Consider the following 10,000-nt stretch of genomic DNA (forward strand, 5'->3'; position numbering starts at 1 on the left):
TGAATAATGCATTATAGCCTAGCACTCTAAATTATGATTGCTATCAGAGTATACAGACTTAAATTGCACACACAACACACACACACACACACACACACACACACACACACAAATATATATATATATATATATATATATATATATATATATATATATATATTGTATATATATATATATATATATATATATATATAATATATATATATATATATATATATATATATATATATATATATATGTATATATATATGTGTGTATGTGTGTGTGTGTGTCTGTGTGTTTATTTATATTTACACATGAGGATACATATTTGTTTATATATAGACATGATGAAATATACTTACTAACCATTTCAAACCCGATATGGCATCGGTAGATAGGGCGATTCATATCCCTTAGGGATCCCCTTGGAAAGCATCCCCCCCCCCCCCCCACCCCTCCTCCTCAGGAAAGAGATGATATAAGGGAGTATCTTTTTCAGTTCCGAGTCTTTCTGCATCGTTTCTAGTTCTGAAGCTTTCAGTATCTTTTCTTTTATTTCTGAAGCTTTCTGTATCTCTTTAGTTCTGAAGCTTTCTCTACCTGTTTTCGTTATAAAGCTTTCTGTATTTTTTGTTTGTTTGTTCTGAAGCTTCCCATATCTGTTTTGGTTCTGAAGTTTTCTAAATAATTTTTTTTTAGTTTTGAAACTTCCTATATTTAATTCTGAAGCTCTCTGTATAGTTTTTAGTTCTGAACCTTTCTATACATTTTTGGGGGTTCTGAAAGTTTCTATATCATTTTGAGTTCAGGAACTTTCTATATTTTTTGGGTTTTACTTCTGAAGCTTTATATTCCCGATCTTAGCCCCTCCTCCCCAGGAGGCAGGCCGCTCGCTCAGTATCTTATTACTTTCGTCTGAGGCTTAGAAAACTAGCATCATGTTTATATTTCTTCAATCATCTCATGCTTTGCTCAAGATAGGAAAGAAAGTTTTGGTCATACCAAAGGATTCGGTATTAATTGTATAAGTAAATCACCTTTTCCTGAAATATAACAGATAAAATTCAAAAGGAATTACAACGAGTAAAAGTGAAGAGAGAAGCATTTAATTCTTTATACCAGTTTTATTCTTATCGGATTTTACATCATTAACACGATAAAGACAAAATAAAACTTGTGTTTTCATACAACAAATTCACCCTAAATACGCCGGTGCTTTCAGATTTTAGATGCATGTAATATGTGAAGAGAAAATGAAGAATAGGTCTTACTCTGCTGCATCCGTAAATTATTCATGTTTGACGGTATTACCGAAAGAATGTGATCTGTAAGACATCGTTGCGTTTGTCGTCTCAGCAAGAGATTTGAGTTGCCAATTAGCAATATAAGAGGTTGCAATTTCGACAATATTTACCGTGTAATATCATTGCATTTTTAAAAATAAATACATAGAATTCCAATTATGACAGTCGAAAACTTTCAATTCAATATCATATAGTATGTCTGGAAATATCTAATAAGGAAAAAATAATAATAATCAGATGGGTGCATCTGGTATCGTTGGCTCAGATCTAGGCGGGCCGCGGGGAATTCAGTCCAGCAAAGAGATTGAACTCTGTGGACAGACTTCGCACTCTTCAACTGAGACTAAGCATTAATCAGGTTGTTTCAGAATATTGTTCATAATTTCTTATATGTATATATTTTCAAACGAAAGAGATATCAGATACTTATTTGAGTGATATGAAATAATAATCTCAGTGTAGCAATAAACAACAAAGAATTAAGAAGTTTGACTTCCTTTTAGGCTGAGTCAAGTACGGATGCAACATGATAAGACATATTCTTCATTTTCTCTTCACATATTACACGCATCTACAATCTGAAAGCACCAGCGTATTCAGGGTAATTTTATTGTATAAAAACGCACGTTTTATCTTGATCGCAAGAATTATGCAAAATTCGATGATAAATAAAAACAGGTATAAAGAATGAAATGTTTCTCTCTTCACTTTTACTCGTAATTCCTTTGTGTTTCATCTTATTGACTTCAGGAAAAGATTATTTAGTTGTGCAATGAATACCGAATCCTCTGGTATAACCAAAACTTTCCTATCTTTTCCAAAACGTGAGATAAATGGAGAAATATAAACATATTGCAAGTTTTCTAAGCTACAAACGAAAATAGAACACACTGAGCGAGCAGCAACCCTCCCGGTAACAGCCAATCAGAGGCCGCCAAACAAACGTCTCGTAAGCACAAGAATCTACGTTAAGTGAATCAACTATAGTAGCCTTCAAGATATTCTCGAGAAACGACGCCACATCGGGTCTGAAATGGCTAGTAGTCGGCTTTATTTGTTCACATTTTTTTATATGAATTACCAAGTAATATAGAAAATAAAAATATAAGGTCACTGAAGAAATGCGTGATAATAATTTACACTATGGTACTTCTAATGATGAGATTATATATATATATATATATATATATATATATATATATATATATATATATATATATATATATATATATATATATATATATATATAATATATATATATTATATATATATATATATATATTATATATATAATATATATATACAAGTTAAAGAGCCAGGTTATAATTTATTATTAAGCACTTCTTTAGTAACCTTATATTTTTATTTTTTATAATGATTCGGTGTTTTATAAAAATAAATAACAATAAAGTCGACTAGGAATCTTTAATCATGTTTATGAATAAGCAAACATTTATCCTTATGTGTAAATACAAATAAACATACATACATACGCGTGTTTATATATACATATGTATTGATATATGAATATATATATATATATATATATATATATATATATATATATATATATATATATATATATATAACTAAACTAAAGCAAATAGTATGTTTCATCATGATTTTGCATAAACATAAGGTTCCTCAAGTATTAATATACACATACACATGTATATGTAATTGTATATGTTTGTGTGTATGTATATATATAATATATATATATATATATATATATATATATATATATATATATATATATATATATATATATATATAAATGAGAAACGGGAATAAATATAACAAGTTACAAAGTAGATCGCAAAATAAAACTAAACCAATTGCAGTATCTTGAGAAGGTGGCAGACAGAGGTCTCAGGGGACAAACTGCAAATTGTTTACCAAGGTCACCTAATCAACTTTGAAAATGACTCTCGGTTTGGAAATAAGAATATTCAAACTGCTGAAGTTTGACGCCTTAATGTTGTCTTGGCCCCGATTACTTCGTCGCTAATTGAGATGAAATTCGCGTGTTGAGGGCACCCAAATGACCTCTGTTCCCGAAGAAATCCTACTGTTGCAAATAGGTGGGAGAGAGAGAGAGAGAGAGAGAGAGAGAGAGAGAGAGAGAGAGAGAGAGAGAGAGAGACTATAAAGTTATATATCATTAGGCTTTATCTATGGAGTACTAATGAAGCTGTAGTCTCTAATACATTACAAGAAGTTTTAAACATTTTCTACAATATTCATGGATGAAAGTTTTCATCGCTTAGCAGCTCAATCTGAAATCTACCTCTGCATATGGGAAGCATCCAGCCCTAATTGATGAATATTTGCGATGAATTCACATAAAAGCACAATCTTATAAAACTATTGATTTGCTGAGAAAATCTAAAGAATGCCGGCGATTCCGTTATGGAAGATAAAAGACGTGAAAGAAGAATTTTCCGTTGATTTTCTTAATGGAATTAATGGAATTAACTATTCGACAAAGGAGTAAAAAACAAATATGCCTTTTATACAACGTCTACTTATGTATACCATTAATTTCAAAGAAGAAACTTGAAATACGAACTTGGACATAATCATACTATATTAGAGATTAGTAATGGAATCTGACTAATTTTCGAGGTGAATATAAACCCGTTTGTCATAGAATTTCTAAGAGAATTTGAAGCATTAGACCATTTTGTCATAAAAGAATATGAAGCTTATGATTTTTCCGAAAGAAACTAAATACTTCTGAAGTTTAAGTATTACGGTTACATCATTGTAATTCAGGTATCATCCATGGCACACCAAATGATGTTCTTGTCATACCATGGATTTTAAGTCAGTTTTACAGCCGTAAAAATATTTCTATGAATCATATTAAATTTCACACAATGAAATTCGAACACGCAATTTCCAAACAGAATTCAAAAGTTGCTTTAGTCACTTGTAAATTGAGAAGTAGCTATACATTAACCTAAACCATATTCAAGAAGCAGCCAGTGGTTTCAAGATGATTACGGCGCCTGTTTCTACAGTCGAAAACATCACTTGAAGAGTTTTGAGGTAATTAAGTCGCAAACAAATTATTTTGCCGACGCTATAGCTCACGTGATGGCAAGTACTCACTACTATCAGATGGTGAATGAAACTGACATGAAAACACTCATCATTCACAAGAAATCAAAGAAATTCTAAACGGCAGTAGAAAATAAAAATGTGAAAAAAATATGGAACTGAGAGAGAGAGAAAGAGGGAGAGAGAAATTCAATTCAAGGTTTACAATTTCATCACCCACAGAACTGAGTTCTCCCGGGGCAGTGAATAAGAATTGACTGGATTCTGCAATTCTTTCCTTCCTTCATTTATTCACTCAGTTCTTCCCATCCCGTATCGATTTCCTCTTTTTTTTTTTTTTTTTTTTTTTTGTCTCAACTGCGAGATATCTTTCGAGAATAGTCCTGAAGCCGTGAGAGACACTCACGGCAGTTTTGCAAGAATGAATTGCGTCGTGGTGCAACTTCGCTGATTGTTTTCAGAATCTGAATGATAAAATGTATTTTTCCAGTTTGAAATCACAAATTTTCTCTTGAAAGATTAATTCTGTTAGTTACTACAAGGTATTTGGCAGCTGAAGACAGAAAACGCATTTATATCCTTAAACAGAATAATTTCCAGATCATTAAAAAAATTATTTTAGAATTAAATCCCAAATGGAAGAAGATATTCCCGAGGAATTGCCGTGTTATGTAGCCACACTTTCAAATAACCATAAATTACACAATGGATATTTCTCATACCTACTGTTGGCCTGATCCTTTGCTCTGAGTAAACGCTCATCCTTCATTCCTTTACATTGGCCCTTTGAAACGGGGCCAATGTACTGACCGATATCTTACGAATCATTTTCAATTATTTCTCGTAAGAGGGTAGTACCGTTATGCACCCCAAGGGGTGCACTGTTTGCAGCGTCTCTTCGGCCCTTAGCTGCAACCGCTTTTTAGACTTTTACTTTGCCTCCATTCCCCTTCCTCTCTTCATAGTTGCTGTCAACCATTTCAACGCCCTATCACTGTCCTAATCACTGAATGGTTAAAAGTGCCCCAGGTCTAGAGCCGAATTATCATAAGTCAAGTTTATTTCTTCAATTCTCTGCGCCGAGTAATGACTGTTGGTTTCTAATTAATGATGGCTGGAGATGTATCTTCTCCTGCCTATTGCTTCTCACCTTCTTTTCTAGAGAGCATCAGACGCCACTTCCTTCTTAGGCCTTTATCGAATTTCCAGTCGATCAAGTATCATCTTCTTCAAGATTTGGTGAGCTGTTGTACAACAATATTTGTTTTCTTAACATCTTCTCTTTTACAAGACCTTAAAAGTTTCTCTTCTTTGATCGAGATTCTTCTCGCGTAAATTACCAACGTCGTTTTCAAATTCCTTTATCCTTCGTTTTTTTTCCGCGTGAGGATCAGCTTTTTCTCAGATCCTCAATCTATCTTGTTGAAGGCACTAGTTGCAGTATCGAGAGGTAAATGACGTTCCTTCGCCGAAGTGTACCATGGGGTTCCTTGAAGAGGTAACTTTTTTTCAGGTAGTATATCACTAATCGTATGCATCGGAAAATAATTGCGTAATTTACATGGACCAATCCTTGTCTCCTTCGGCTACGTACTATTGATCTATATTCACAAGGTTGTGGTCTCTTACTTCATCAAAAAACATGTTTATGAAAATATAAAGGATTACTTTACAACTTTTTGTTTGTGATGTTATACGAATCATATTCTAATCTAGCAATCAGAAATGAAGTTTATACAACTTTTGACGGTCTTGGAGAGCCTTGGTCGGTTCAGCATAAATAAAACAAATCCAAAACAAACAATTCCTTTGTTGACGTCGTCTTACCCTGAATTAGATGTAAATGACCTGGAACAGAACTTATCGTTTAAAGAATTTGCTTACTGTCTTGTTTATAGTCGTGGATGAGGACCAGAAGAGCTGACGACAATTTTGTCATTTCTCGAGACGAGACTGGAATCCCGAGATAGCTGGCGTATCTACATCCGACAAATAAGACTATTCCAGCATTTCGAGAGAAAAAGTCTCGGGATAAATCTCGGCGTCATTAAAGTTTCCGAGAGAGCGTGTTTCTCTCGACGAAATTTGCCTCTTTGACAGAGTGCCATCGATCTCCAGTGCTGTAAAAATTCTCTCGAAGGTAAATTGAGTCATACAAACTTGTAGAATCTATTAATACTTTCGGAAAAGCAATCTTATTCCCAGTAAATCAACAAAGTTACCCTTGCCTCTAAACAGCTAAACCGATATTCTTAAACAACGTTCATTATAAATGCCTCAGGCGTCAAACGAAATCTAAACTTTCGCGAAGACCTATTAGCCGCCGAAAATAACTTGAGCCGGGAAATAGATTCAGCTCGTTTGGGCTCAATGTGAACCTTTCCTCACGATTACAACTATGCTTACCGTTAAAATCAAAGGAGGATATGCATAGTCCTACTTAACATGTTATGCTAATCTAGAAATGATGGAATTCACATAGTGATAACATAGTAAACATTCGCAGAGATGTTACTAAAGGTCATGAATAATTTGCTCTATAACTCATCGCATAGTTTGATGACAGTCTGATGTTTACTTATGTCAAAAATAACGTCATTTATCCAATACATATAACTTAAATATTCATTCTATACAGTGCACACACGCCTTAACTAAACAATATTCACTGACATTCATTTGTTATCAGCTATCAGAAATGACTATTCAGTGATTTGATCACAAAAACTTCCAAGATTATCCTATATATCACATTCAAAGCCAATACGAGTACGGCGAGAATCATACTCAGTAATTACAGATATGTATCATCCTGATGGTGGTGGTGGTGATAATATTGATGATGATCATTAAGTCATTATTATTATTATTATTATTATTATTATTATTATTATTATCTATTATTATTATTATTTATTATTATTATTATTATTATGGAGGAAAAGTACAAATCTCCACAATAATATGTCTGATCTAGTTATTTAAAATACAAAGCAGAAAGCTTTCGAAGACCTGCACGGTCTTCAGACTGACAAGGAAGACCGTGCAGGTCTTCGAAAGCTTTTTGCTTTGTATTTTAAATAACAAGATCAGACATATTATTGTGGATTTACTTTTCCATTTTATTTTATTAACTCACGTGATTATGAAGTTTCTTTGGATTATTATTATTATTATTATTATTATTATTATTATTATTATTATTATTATTATTATTATTATTATTATTATTATTATTATTATTATTATTATTATTATTTTAAGGAGATACTGCCAGATCTAACTAATTTTCAGTTATTAACTTTGTAAAGGCGTAAGCATGATGGGATGACAATGCAGACGGGAAACTGCATCTATATGTGTCTCAAGTAATCCATGAAAGGCCGTTAAGCAAAATCCGAGAATTCTTCCAGTGAAGGGACAAAATTCATCGGATTAGAGCCAATTATTTTGACAGTGATCCAGTGCCCAGTTGTACAATGGTGATAAGTTTGTTAAATACTCAAGTCAGAATAGCTGAAACTCCCCAAGCGACTCCAGCCGTAGACAGAAGGGAAAGTGACGATGCTCTAGTTAAATTTACGATTAAAATTTCGTTACAGTTCCCTGGTATTCATTCCCGCCTTTCATTGCTGCGAGTAGAGGTTCAATTTCTAGAGCTCAGTTAAAGACTGATTCCTTTAACAAGGAAGACAGCTATAGTGCTTTTCTAAAAAGTTTTCGAAATACTCTCAAGATACTAACAAAACCTCAACGACAAACTTTATCATCTCCGTCCGTAATTAAAGAAAACAATAGAAAATAAAAATATTCTTGAAACAATTAAACATAGGAAATCATGAGAATAACTGGTACCTACTGTCATAAAAAGCGTTTATTTTTTATCAATGCCGGAATGGAATGGGTAGTTTACCTTCGCCTTCGTGTTCCACTAGCACGACGAGGGCCTTTCGGGGAGGCCAGAGAACCCTGCAACTGCTTTTCGTGATTACATACAAGCCATGGCGTCTCTTTTAAATTGGCTCAAAGGAGTCGCAGACGTGTTGCAAAGTTGTCCTAAACTGGTACAACAGAAACTAAGGCGAAGACGAAAGTTTGAGTTAACCTGATTTCGTTGATTCCAACTCCTTCATGGAGCTGTAGTGTTGTGGGAGTTTTAGGGGGAGGGAAGAAGGGGAAGGGGAGAGGGGGGGAGGGGTTATGGATCAGGAAGGAGAGGGGGTGGGGATGAATCAACTAAGATTGAAAAGAAACAAAGGACGCATGAAAATGAAGGTCTTCCGTTGATTACATTAGGAATTTAAATCAACTTCCAGTCATCGCGTTCAGATTCCATCCCGAGGAATGTAATCCTGCGAGATAGGCCGAAGAAGCTGCTCCTGATGCTTTGGCTGCAACAGAGGCCGCCTCGCCGACTTTAATACGGGCTCTTCTCCAATGCCAAATAACAGTGAGAGGGTTGAGCCAAATTAAGTCTTCATGAAAATATCTATATTGAAGACGAGGAAGAAGGAAATAGTTATAATCTATATAAATAACATTAATTCGTCTCAAAATGATTAAAAAAAAACTAGAGATCATCCGTTGAATGAAGTTTTTCTGCTTCGTTTGCCAAGAAATGGTGGGAAATTTTTAAGCTCTGAAGGTGCAATTGGAAAACAAATGAGGACATATGAAAGGAAAAGGGGAATTGGAATATAAAATTAAGGTCAAAAGTCAAGCGCTGGGACATGAAATGTTGAGATAATTGTTAGGAGAGGGTACGAAGTAAGGCGGCAGACAATATGAAGGAAGGCACAGTCAAAGGAATGAAATGAGTTGCAGCTAGGGGCCGAAGGAACACCTCAAGAAACATTAAGCAATGCCCCCAGTGCACCGCCTGAGATACACTGAATACACTAACCCCCTACATGGGGAAATTACCAATACCCATGAAAATTACCTTACGTCAAGAGTTATACATTAGACACAAAATATATAACTACCAAACGCAAAGTAGGAAGCCATAAAACCTGTTCGCTTAAAGTAGGCATGTCATTATTTATAAAGGATAAATAAGCACAAATTTCCCTTGTCGTTAAACAATTAATTAGAATTATTTGCGGGAATAAGGGATACATAGTTTTAATATAAAGGTGACGAAAAATGAAGTAAAAGATGTACACTGATTCCATATAAGAGATACATTTGAAATACTGAAAAGATGATTAAACAAAATACAAGACAAATTATGGAAAAATACAGAAAAAAAGCAACGCCAATCATCCTTAAAAATCAAACTGGAGCAACATTTTCTCAACCCTCCTACAAATTATTCCTAAACTTGAAGAGAGGGAGAGAGAGAAATATGCAATTTCCCTTACCTTCTCTTTAGAATGACATTTCAATTATGAAAAGTCGAAACCACTTTAGAAAGTCATTTTTCGCATATTCAACTCCATACAGAGGCACGTCAACATGTAATACCTTCACTGCTGTGTTCTTCAAAAAGATTCTTTGCTGGCGGCGGAAGATTTAATATGGAAATCCCCTTCTCCATTTATCTATTCAGATGACTTGAAATACAACACACAATACAAAACCATGCATACACATACGTTCATATATATATATATATATATATATATATATATATATATATATATATA

General features: G+C 33.8%; 1 protein-coding gene across 1 annotated transcript in view; it reads right to left on the minus strand.

Moving 5' to 3' along the window:
- LOC135201641 (uncharacterized) overlaps window positions 1–10,000 on the minus strand; it is a 638,256-nt gene that overhangs the window by 95,617 nt on the left and 532,639 nt on the right. The window lies entirely within an intron of this gene.

This window comes from Macrobrachium nipponense, chromosome 23, assembly GCF_015104395.2.
Source record: "Macrobrachium nipponense isolate FS-2020 chromosome 23, ASM1510439v2, whole genome shotgun sequence".
In the NCBI taxonomy this organism is placed as follows: domain Eukaryota; kingdom Metazoa; phylum Arthropoda; class Malacostraca; order Decapoda; family Palaemonidae; genus Macrobrachium; species Macrobrachium nipponense.